The sequence below is a fragment of the Cyprinus carpio genome, chromosome B2 (assembly GCF_018340385.1).
Source record: "Cyprinus carpio isolate SPL01 chromosome B2, ASM1834038v1, whole genome shotgun sequence".
Taxonomy (NCBI): Eukaryota; Metazoa; Chordata; class Actinopteri; order Cypriniformes; family Cyprinidae; genus Cyprinus; species Cyprinus carpio.
Window position 1 is genome coordinate 18,427,684 of NC_056598.1, and position 12,145 is coordinate 18,439,828.

Sequence of the window (12,145 nt, forward strand, 5' to 3'; positions counted from 1 at the left end):
TTTTCGCAACATTTTAATTGAGAGAACAACAACATATACAAAAAAAACAAAAAGAAAATACAAAAGGTACATACATTATTCATATATTTTATCACACAATTAAGGTATAGATGGCTTTTTTCTATCTATCTATCTATATTATTCAATAAATGCACAGCTAAACAGATGAGTTTTGAGTCTAGATTTAAATGTGAATAATGTTTTAGCACATTTGATCTCTTCTGGAAGCTGATTCCAACTGCGGGCGGCATAGTAACTAAAAGCGGACTCCCCTTGTTTTGTGTGAACCCTTGGTATTTCTAAATGACTCGATCGTAATGATCTGAGTGGTCTGTTAGGTTTATATTCAGTGAACATATCTGCAATATATTTTGGTCCTAGATCATTGAGTGATTTATAAACGAGTAAATATACTTTAAAATCAATCCTAATTGTAACTGGAAGCCAGTGTAAGGACCAGAGAACTGGTGTGATATGCTCAGATTTTCTGGTTCTAGTCAGAATCCTGGCAGGAGCGTTCTGGATGAGCTGCAGCTGTCTAATGGTCTTCTTGGGAAGGCCGGTGAGGGGACCATTACAATAGTCCACACTGCTGGTGATAAAGGCATGAACAAGTTTCTCCAAGTCTTGACTGGAAACAAAACATCTAATTCTTGCACTGTTTTTAAGATGATAGCATGCTGATTTAGTTACTGCATTGACATGACTACTGAAACTAAGGTCTGTCTCCAAAATCACACCAAGATTCCTGACTTGATTTTAAGTTGTTTGACCCCTAGAGTCAAGGTATGCATTCACTTGAGAACTTCATCTTTTAGTTTTGTTTTCTGCATTATCTTTGTGAATATTAAAATCCCCTGGAATAGCAAAACAGTCAAACTCTGAGGAAATCATTGATAACATTTCTGTGACCTCTTCAACAAAGGCTGGAGAGTATTTTGGAGGCCTGTAAATAATGATAAACAGAATGTGTGGAGCACCTTTCAGCAAAATTCCTAGATATTCAAAAGACAAGTACTGACCAAATGACACTTGCTTGCATTGATAGACATCTTTAAATAGAGCAGCTACACCTCCACCTCTCCTAACAGTCCTGCAGACACTCATGAAAGTGAAGTTAGGAGGGGCTGCTTCATTGAGGACTGTTGCACTGCAGCTGTCTTCTAGCCATGTTTCGTTTAGAAACATAAAATCCATTGTTTGTGGTTATAAAGTCATTGATTAGAACTGATTTATTTTTTAGTGAGCGAATGTTTAAAAATGCTAACTTGATGGCAGAGCTTTGTGTCTTTACATTAATCTTAGTTTGATGCATAATAGGCCGCAGATTAGATGATTTTGCCTTTCGGCTTGAAAAGGCCTTGGACTTTCTATCACGTGATAAAACTGAAATAGAGAAAGCTACAGGCACACTGGGTTCCTGCTTATTCTGTAAACATTTGTGAATGTTGCTGCTATTATAGCGGGAACCCGACACATATCACTGAGAGCTGCTATCAGTTGTTTTTAGTTCACCTACAGCAGATGGAGGGTTTGGGCCCTGCCGTTGTGGCAGCGGTCAGAGAGCTCTCACAGGAGCAGGGCCCACAGGCTTTGGTGGTTGGGGGGCCCGCCGTTTTTTTTGTTGATATCTGCTGGCTTGCAGCGAATGAGTGAGAGAGTTTAGTCCCAGCATACACCAATTCCTCCATTTTCTGTGAGAAGCACAGAAGTGGAGATGCTGGAGAGAGGGATAATGTGTCTGGTGAGCGGGGCTGTGTCTCTGGTGTTTCCGGTGACTGTGATATGTTGTCCTGGCTTCCTTTGCTGTATTCCAGAAAGTCGTCCTTGGGTGCTGAGTCTTGTAGCTGTTTTGATACATCACAGTCTGTCTGTGAGGAGCTCTGTGAGCAGGGCTCAGCCGGGATAGTGTCCATCAGCAGTGCTTGTTGTGGCTGCATGGTGTTATCAGTGTCTTGTGGGATATGTCAACCACATGAGAACTCGGACCAGGTGTGTGTGTGCTGAATGGATTGACACACTCTGCTGAAGGATGGCGGAGGGAGAAGTAGATATTGTCCTTGAGCACTCTAGCACCAAGTTTGTTTGGGTGGAGGCCATCCGGTTTAAACAGTTGTCTATGGCCCCAGAAAGATTGAAGTTGTCGATGAAATTTACTCCTTTTATATTGCAAGATCTTTGTAGCCATGTGTTCATCCCAAGCAACCATGAAAACATATTTGTTCCCTTTGCTGGGAGTGGTGCTCTGATGAACGACTGAACTTTGAGTCTTTGAAGTGTTTCAAAGAGTTCACTGAAGTCCTTCTAAAGGAGTTCTGACTGCTCTTTCTGAATATTATTCTTCCCCACATGGATGATGATTCGATTTGCAGTCTTGTGCTTCATTAGAATGTTCTGAATTTCCTTGTTCACATCAGAGACCATTGCTTGAGGAAGGCAGCATGTTGTTGTATTTCTGCTACTAATGTTTCTGATAATAGAGTCACCCACTATCAGAGTCCTGGGCTCGGTTGAGCTCTGAGCTGAATGCCGCTGTCTGCTCGACCTTGAGTGCCTGTTAGCAGCGGTGTTAGCTGCTGGCCGATCCGATCCATGTTTAATCACATTTGGGGATTCCTCACCCGCATTCATTAATGCTTCAAATCTGTTCTCAAGATGTATAGGGGGTGGTAGAATACCAGTATTCACAAGGCTTGTCATAGTCGAATATGGGGTAGACGATGCTATGGCAGCAATATCAGAAACTTGTGACAATTTGATGTCTCGTGTTCCTTTGTGTCTCGCTCCTTGTTTGTGCCATCAATTAGTGTGGCGATCAGTTTCGGCTTGTTCCTCTACACCTGGTATAAACTGTTGAGATTCAGAAGATTCATGGGACTCACCGGCTGTATGCTGAGAGGGTCCATGATGACGGTCTGCTGAGTGTTCCGTCTGTTTTGGAAGTCCGGCAAGTAACTTTGTTTCAAGAACCACAATCCTTTGTAGAAGCTTGCAGCAGTTCATGCAACAAGTAGATCCAACAGGAGGCATTTTCTCTCTCTTCTGTTTGAATGTAGGCAGTTGTTTTCCCGTCTCCGTAATGTAAGCTGCTGGCAGTGGGAGAAAAAGTTTTCTTTTTGTAGTATTATTCCAGTCCAGTTTTTAGTTTTAGTGTTTGTGCCAAAAATCTGTTGTTTGAGCACCGTGCTGATCTGCTGAAGTAAAAATCTTAGAAAAATCAGAGAAAAGTACAGAAATAAGAAGCAAAGCACAGAGCAGTAAGCTAGAACGTCCGAACGGTAGCAAAGCCGGAAGCTGCTAATTAATTTCACTAATTAATTAATTAATTAATTTCAGTGGTCCCTCAGTTTGAATAATTGTTTAATATTCCATGTAACTTCTCAGTTAATAGGAGGTCATGAAAACAAGGTATGCCCAAGTGCTAACAGTTTGAAAAATGTTGCTTAAAGTAGCTTTAAATTAAGTTAAAATCTGACATTTTCATACATTGCATGACAATGACATTTTCTAGCTTTGACCTTCAAGTCCCTTTATGTAATTTGTGTTAAACCATTAAATATAACAGCGTCACATTGCAGGACATAAAATTAGACCTCTAACAATCAAATTAAAACAGCAAAACATACTGTTTACACATCTTTTCAAGATGATGGTTGTAAGGCAAATTCAGTAGGTATACCAAAATTTGACAAAAATCTTGATTTGTACATATTTTATTGTTGGAAACTTCATGGACAATTTTACAATATGTTTTCTAATATTTAGACACAAGGGCGTAGATTTGGTTTGAACATTGGGAGGGTTGATTGTTATATGCTGCCTGTTATTTTTTTTTCAGTTTCTTTTTTTTATGTGTATTGTTATTGGATAATTTATTTCTTCCTATCTATCTATCTATCTATCTATCTATCTATCTATCTATCTATCTATCTATCTATCTATCTATCTATCTATCTATCTATCTATCTATCTATCTATCTATCTATCTATCTATCTATCTACATACTTTAACTGATTACAAATTTAACATATACAAATATGAAAGAGACAACACTTAGACATTTATTTTAAGATTTTTACATTCCACCTTAATACATTTAAAAAAAAATTTTAAAGGGAAAAACGTTGGCTCTTGAACAACTGTCTATACTGTTTCCTATTTTATTTTATTGATTGAATGGCATCTTCTTTACCTGATCACCTGCTCCTCCTCTCCATCTGCTGACTTTTCTACCCTGCTGCTATATTTACCTCGAATCTGTTATAAAAACATGTTATGAGATTATACACCTCATAACGTTATGAAATTTGTGTATAATCATCATTCATAAAATTCTAACATAGTAGAGATTATCAAAAGAAATTAAGTAATGAAACCGCCAGTAGGCGGCAGCGTTTCACTGTTTTAATGAGTTAGCCACTTAAATCGTTCATTCATCCAATTCGTTCAAAAGTCAGATTAATTTATGAAGAAAACAAACACTGATGTGAATACTTTTTTGTATATATTAATATATACACATGCATGTATATATTTAAGAAGAATATGTCATGTTTATATATTAAATATATTTATATATAATATAAAATATAAGAATATAAATATATAAATGTATATACATGTAAATATTTTCTAAAATATATAATTTATGTGTGTGTATTTATATATACATAATAAATATACCCTGTACACATACTTATATTATGTAAACAAACTTTTATTTTGGATGTGATTAATCGTGATTAATCATTTGACAGCCCTAATATATATATATATATATATATATATATGTGTGTGTGTGTATATATATGTATGTGTATTTATATATATATGTGTATGTGTGTATATATATATGTGTATATATGTATATATATGTATATATATATATATATATATATATATATATATATATATATATATATATATATATGTATGTATGTGTGTGTGTATATATATATATATATATATATATATACACACATGTGTATATATACATGTATATATGTATATGTATATATATATATATATATATTTGATATGTTAATGAGGAAGCGCTAATATAAGTAATAAATAAGGTAATATATTATTCTAATATGATTATTTCTTTTATTGGCATATATAAGAGTTATTTGTATAAATTATGAAACACTATGACAAGGTAATGTTTAACATATATATTTACTTAATTTATTTATTACATGTTATATTATCTCACACATGGAGCGGCATTTTCTATAATGTCTAAATTCTAAATCAAAATACATATCTGATACGACTTAATATATAATTAGCATAAAACAAACAATATAATTCACATTCTCAAGGATTAAAGATTAAATGGAAAAAAATAAAAATGATTGCACAGCCATCAGTTAGGTGGCGATATGCACTAAGCATGTAAACAACTAATGAACAAAAGAAGAAGAAACAGCTTGGCGCGCTTTTTCTTAGCGTCCGTTTCCATAGTGACTCGTCGATTCGTCGCTCTGTTGAGAATGTCTTGAGTCTCTTAACCAGGAACAAACTCTGAGTTGAATGAACTTACTCCCTGACGCGTTTTTGGAACCACATACCTCGAGTAAGCAAGGTTTGGGGTTAATCAACCGAGAGTTCAGGGTTTAGTTCACGGTAAGTTAACCCTGCTTTCTGGAATACACCCCAGCACAGCGCAACTGTTTTGAACGAGTGCACCTTTTTAACAACCAAAAAGTTTCCTTGTCTGTTGAGGAAGTACAGACGTTCCTCTCGTTGATAGCAGAGGAGCGGATCCAGTGAGAGCTTGATGGGGCAACGCGGAAAGAAAAATGATTTTTTAGGAGTCGTGGCAGTAGAGGCGGTGCAACTATAACGACATGTAAATAATCCCGCCCACTCTAAAGCGATACTAAACTGCAGTGGAAACGCAAACCGTGCCATGCCGTACCGTACTGAGCCGTGTCGAGTCGTACCACGCAGTGCAAAAGCGCCATATAACAAAGGACAAATATCTCTAAGTGTTCCAGGCCAGGCTGACCTCATGCCTCAATCCTCACGACAAAAAGATTTCAACAGTTTATATACCCACTCTTCCCCTCCGTTGTTACTGGCAAAGCAGATTTGTTTTTGATTACTTCAGCTTGTTACCTAACTCATAGGTTATTCTTAAAATGAGACAGAAGTCTGGCTGCCTTGTCCATATGCATCTATTATTGCAACACACTAACTAACTTTGGCTCCAGTGTTGTGAACATTTAGTACTCAAAAGCATACATATGTTAAGCCTGCAAGAAAGAAAGAAATGCTGGTTATGATTAATTTAAAATGATTAATATAAAAAAAATCCTTCACAATCCCCATCCTGATCATTTCTCTTATACATGATCATTAACCTTCATTCATCAAATGAATCTTACATCATCCAATTATAGGTTTTGCATGAATAAAGCAGCAGTCACTAGTAACACAAGTTTAAGCAATGGTCAAAAACATTACCAAATACAGTGTGAAAGAAATTCTAAATTCTAACAGAATCTAAAAACCTACCTGTAACAATGTTAACAGTAACAAGACAATATTTAATGTTTTTGACACAGGATTAGTTTGACGAAATCCATCATGACATCATGATGCTGAAATGTTATAAAAGAAAGTGTGGTGTGTGATAGAGCAGGCTAATTACCTCAGTAATGACCAGGATACTTCATCCACTTTATCCATGTCCAATATTTTATTGGCCATATTCTCCCCTGTGGGCCAATTTAATACAGTTTTGATGGAATTATTTATTTTTCTTAAGCCCCGTTCACACCAAGGACGATAACTATAAAGATGACAATATAGATAAAGTTCTTAAAATCGTTCTCAGTATTACAGAATAGCAGAATCCACACCAGACACCACACTTTATAACGATAAAGGCAAAGAGAAACGATATTCTTGGAATCACTTTCAGAACGTTTTTTTTCCAGCTAAAATGATAAAAACACTGACACCGATAAGAATCGATCCTGGGTTGTATTCCAAAAAGCAAGTTATGTGACATACCCAGGTATGTTTGTGGACAAACGATTAGATAACCTCAGCTCTCGGTTCCAAAATCAGAGGTTACTTTCAGGGTATGTAAGTAACCAGAGCAACTTGCTCTGAATATGTTCACTTCAGCGCACGTGTGATCTACTGACGAGCCTTCAGTGGGCGTGACAGATAGCGCACAACATTATAAAATATTACACTATGTAAAAAAATGTGTGTATATATACATACATATATATATATATATATATATATATATATATATATATATATATATATATATATATATATATATATATATATATATATATATATATATATATAAAACACTATGACAAGGTAATGTTTAATTTATTATATTATATATATTTATTTATTACAGTTTATATCATCATCTCACATGGATCGGCATTTTCTATAATGTCTAAATTCTAAATCAAAATACATATCTGATATTAGCATCAAACAAACAATATAATTCATATTCTGCACAGCCATCAATCAGGTGGTGATATGCACTAAGCATGTAAACCATAGACATATAAATATTTACATGTCTATGATGTGAACGACCATTGAACAACAGAAGAAGAAAGAAACACTATCCGTTTCTTTAGTGACTCGTCGATTCGTCGCTCTGTTGAGAATGTCTTGAGTCTCTTAACCAGGAACAAACTCTGAGTTGAATGAACTTACTCCCGGACGCGTTTTTGGAACCACATACCTCGAATAAGCAAGGTTTGGGGTTGATCAACCGAAAGTTCAGGGTTAACCCAGGGTTATATTAACCCTGCTTTCTGGAATACACCCCTGATATCATCACGAGCGCGAGAATTTAAAGTGGCAGACGCGTGTGCGCTAATAATAAACAGACGACATCGTTTGCTGGTGTGGACGGACGCTAATAACGTTCCCTTTAGTTATCCTTCTTGATGTGAACTGGGCTTTAGTGTCTCATCAAACACTATCTCTCATTCCACACAACACCATCACATACTGGCCAGAACATCATCATTTTTGTCGGCCTCAGCACACTGTGAACTGAATGGGTACATTGTCAGGAGTGGAGTACCACTAAATCTGAATGGGCAACACAACAACACAACGGGTAACAGCCACTGATCTATATTCTAATCTATTATAGATCAGTGATAACAACTGACAACTGCAGAAGCTACTTCTTCTTCTTTGGTGTTTATTGGCGGTTGGCAACCTAACTGACTGATGCATTACCACCACCAACTGGAATAAATTTAGGGATCAGGATTTTGCTTTTAGGACAAAAAAAAACCATAAAAAGCAATCAAAACAAATAAACAAACTAGAAATTAAGAACAAAACAAATAAAATAAAATGAAAAATAAATAAAAATAAAAAATGACTATATTCTTTTATATGAGTTGATTTGACCAAATCGTTTTCTTCTTTAGATTTGATTGGTGGCTGACAACCAATTTTAAAGGTGTATTAGCGCCACATACCAGAGCAGTACATGACAAACAAGGGAACTAATTATATTCTTTCCATCAATCCTGTATTTTTTAGGTAAATCATGAGATGTTTGACCAGATTCCAAGTACTTCCTTCTAAAAGCGTCTGAACATTAACATTTACAATGTCTTTCTTTAGCATTTGAAACATTTCCCTTCTCATATTTCCTACATTCCAATAACACACGTAACACTGACTCCATTACCTCACAATTTTCACATAAACCTGTTGGATGTTTGCCTATTTTAAATATTGTCTGATTCAGTCCAGTATGTCCTATTCTAAGCCAAGTGAACAAAACCTCTTCTTTTCAACACCGACTTTTTCTTTAATATTATAAAGGTGTCGACCCGTATTGTTTATATCCCAGTATTGCTGCCATTTTTCCGACATTCAAGATTTTATAATACACTTTCCCTCAGTCCTACTTAATGGGACATTTAAACCCACAGTTTGTCGTTTCAATGACAGTTTAGCTAGCTTATCAACAGTTTCATTTTCCACAACTCCTACATGAGCAGGAACCCAAACAAAGCCAATATTCAGGCAGAAGCTACTGAAGCTACTTGTTGCTCATGAGCTGATTGGTATGTTGGCCGAGAGAGCTCAATGCACTTCAAATGAAAAAGAAAAAAAAAAACACATGCAAATAGAAAAATACATCTGCATATTAAGAAAACATCTTCATCAATTTGACAACACACGAGCTGCAAATTCTCACAACACAACCAAATTAAAGGTAATTCCCTTGCTGAATATAAGGACAGCATTCAGACAAGAAGCTGCTATGACTGCCTGCCCGAATCCACAGTGTCAGATCTCTATAACTATACACTATCACTGTGATCAGATGAGAATCTTCTAATTCTAAGCTGCAGTATAAATGACAGGTTGCTCTTTGCAGTTTTCTTGACAGCTTTCTGGGAGCACTTAATCACAAAAGAGAAGTAAATTTTTCCTGTGTTGGTAGAAATTCCACATACGCACCTGACTGCACTGGAGAACCAGGCCTTAGATAGTTCAGTTAAGAACTACTGTTACCCAACACGTAAGAGTCTCAATCTGAGTTGGACATTGTCTTGCCCCTATGATCACTATCACTCAGGACTAAGATCTCTAGTGTTCCACTACAGCTGCTGTATACCTGCAGCAGAAACAAGACAGACTCCAGACAATGCTTTTAGATATGCTTTAATCACAGCCAGGAGGACCCCATACTAATCACAGAGAATCCTCACAACAAAAAGAATACAACCGTTTATATAGCACATGCGTTACAGGTGCAAAAATTACATATAGTTACTCTCTGTTACTGGCAAAGCAAATTAGTTTTTTTTTTTTACTTCAGCTTGTTATGTCATGAGTTGTTATTGTTATTCTTATATTCCGACAGACATCTAGTCGCCTTGTCCATATGCATCCATTTTTGCAACACACTAACTAATTTTACGTTTTTTTTTTCTCTCTTTTTTTTTTTTTTCAAATGGCCAGTTGCTAATGTCCTTGATCCTTTTTACATCTCAGGTGTATCCAGAGTCGGCGTCAGAGCAGATCTACTGGAGGGGCATTGGATCATCGGCGGGGGGGCACTGTCGTTTGATAAATATTTTTTTGACGCATTGGCAACATCATAGTAGCATGGAAATCCAGACCTAAATCTGAAAGATCTATATAGAATCTATATAGGTTTTTATCTAAACGAGGAACAGAAGAAAGCGCTGAAATTTGCTGTTTGCCGACCGGATACGTCTCCAATGATCTATATAGAATGACATTCTACCCTAGAATGTTAGCTCCAATGATCTATCTATATAGAATGTTATTATATATATAATTTTTTTTTTTTTACCTGTCTTGATTCCTAATACACAACAGATGACGATTGTTAGGTTAAACGTTCAGAATACTTTTCCATATAAGGTTAGTATAGCCTAATTCAGCACGTCAGCGAATGGACAGCGACTCAAGTAGCACGTAGTAACCTATTCTCGCGTTCTACGAGTTCAGTAGCCTACATTTTTGGGAAAATGTACATTTTTGGGAAACGCGCGAGGAATTGCGGCTAACGTTCATAACCTTGCATGTAGAGAGCGCTTTTAAGAGCTAAGACAGGCTAGGCTACATCGATATCGGGAAACCCGGCCCAGAACAGATAGCCTAAACAACAGAACAGGACAGAAAATAATAATATAAATATAATATAGGCTAAATAAAAAACATAAAATAGGCCTACAATGAATAGCTATATATTTTTATACTTAAATAATTAACAAATTACGACGACAAAAAAAAAAAAAAAAAAAAAAAAAAAAAAAAAAAAAAAAAAACACTGAATCAGTTTGAAGCTTTGAAAAACCGGCAAAAAAAGTCCCCATCAGACAAAGTTTTTTCGTATAGATGTTTCTGAAAACTTAAGGCTTTTTTCTTCATAAAACGAGTTGGACATCATCATACAAATGTCTGCGTATGGACCAATTAAATCAGAAGACTAAAATTCGCCTGCAGAGAATAAGGATGTCAGAACAATAATGAGCCACTCACACAAGGTATAAGGTTTAACTGATTTTTTAGTTTTTGATTTGCGTAGAATGCAAATTTTGTAGAACTTGAGGATAATGTTAATGATATTGTAAGTTGAGGGAGATTTTAAGAGTTAGATTAGGATAGTATAAAGTGTGCTACAACAAATAAAATAATTTCTTTAAACACCGTTTTTTCTTAGGGTTTCAAGGACTTTAAATACTCTAAAGGACTCATTTTCTTAACAAAATAAATAAAGGACAAAAATAAATGTATATTCTGCTATTACTTTATGCTAATACTTGTTTTTAACCTGGGTTACACACCTCGCAGCAGTTTATGCACGCACCAAGCAGAAATGACATAAGCCCATATATCTTTACAGACAGCCAAGTATAAAACACAAATGCAGTTAGAACCCACAAACATTCATCAACAATTCACCTGCTTTTTTTTAAATTAGCTGCTAACAACTGTCTATAATATAGACGGACAAACTGTTCTTCAACTTGAAATGGATTTTGCGCGCGCGCTGCAAATCAAATGTAAAGTTTACTCGGCGACCAATAAGCATTCACCATGACGAAGCCTAGTAACGTGCCATGAACAACCAAAATTATGCATTTTCCCCATTCTTTTTATTTTATTTAATTTAAGTTACAGTTTGAACATTTAATATTAAAATAATAACTAAAAGGGATTTTTTTTTTTTGGGCCACGCCATGGCCTGTAGGAGGGGCATCAATGACCGCTAGGGGGGGCACGGCCCTCGAATGCCCCACCACAGCGCCGGCACTGGGTGTATCCAAGACATCCAGTTTGTTGCTGTTCATTTTCTCCAATTTAGAACAATATATATCCTGACCCAGTCAAATGCTGACATTCATTCCTCCTTTTTTTTATCTGCAATGAGAACAGTAAGAACCTTTTAGTGCAGGAATATCTTGACAATAAAGAGGATGGATCATGATGGTGTTCTGTGCATGTAGATTTTTGTTCACATGGACTAATGTAGTAATATTTACCTCTTCCTTTTGTTTAAGAAGTAAACATGGTTTCATGGCTCCATTACAATGAATACAGGAAACCCTAGGCTGAGAAAAATACCAGAAATGTGTGAAA